Consider the following 918-nt stretch of genomic DNA (forward strand, 5'->3'; position numbering starts at 1 on the left):
GGGCGGTGCTGGCCGGACAGGCATTACCGAAGCAATCGAGAGACCAAAGAGTAGTAGTCGATGGACTTTCAACAGGGTGCGAAGATAATTGTAGAGAAAATAATCTTTTCAACAAGTGGTGCAGGAATAACTGGCTGTCTCCACGCCAGAGGATGAAGTGGGACCCCTTCCTCTCACCGTACGCCGCAGCGGACTCGAAACAGACCAAAGACATGGTTGTGAGCTGAAGCCGAAAACCTTGAGAAGAGGAGAGGGTGATGCTTCGTGACCTTGCTGTAGGCCAGGCCTTCTCAGCTGTGACACAAGGCACAGAGTAGATGACTTGGACTTCATCAGAATTAAAAACTTTTCTTCTTTGAAATAATACCATCAAGAAGTGAGGAGAGAACTCGCACGCAGGAGAGGACCTTCGCAAGTCGTCCGTCTGGTGGGGGCTTCCGGGGCACGCAGGCCTCGGCCCCTTCGGCAGTGCGGGCGGGCGGGCGAGGGCGGATGGACGTCTCCACGAAAGGCGCCCGGCGCTGATGAGCGCGTGGAGAGATGCTCGGCACCACCGGTCACAGGGAGTCACGACCAGACCAGGGCGGGACGTCACCTTGCGTGCATCTGGGTGGCCGGCTTTTAAAAAGAGAAGGGAAGGAACAAGGCAGGTGGCCACAGCGCCGGCGAGGGTGTGAGGAAGCTGGAGCGCTCGTTCCCCGCTGGGGCGACCTGCGGTGCCGCGTCCCCTTTAGGGCGGTTTAGCGCCTGCTCCGACGTTAACGTAGGGCCAGCACGTGAGCCAGCGCTCCCACTGCCCGGTGCACGCCCAGCAGAAGCAGACGTTTGTGCCGAATGCTCCAGAGCGGACACCACCGAAACCGCCAGCAGCGGAGGGGCGGGCAAGCTGAGCGTGGCCCACGCGCACGATGCACTGCC

At 60.0% G+C, this 918-nt stretch overlaps 1 protein-coding gene across 3 annotated transcripts in view; it reads left to right on the forward strand.

Moving 5' to 3' along the window:
* Positions 1 to 918, forward strand: part of DPY19L3 (dpy-19 like C-mannosyltransferase 3) — a 38748-nt gene that overhangs the window by 16296 nt on the left and 21534 nt on the right. The gene's annotated exons all lie outside the window — the stretch shown is intronic.

Source organism: Pteropus alecto, unplaced genomic scaffold, assembly GCF_000325575.1.
Source record: "Pteropus alecto unplaced genomic scaffold, ASM32557v1 scaffold89, whole genome shotgun sequence".
NCBI classification, from domain to species: Eukaryota; Metazoa; Chordata; class Mammalia; order Chiroptera; family Pteropodidae; genus Pteropus; species Pteropus alecto.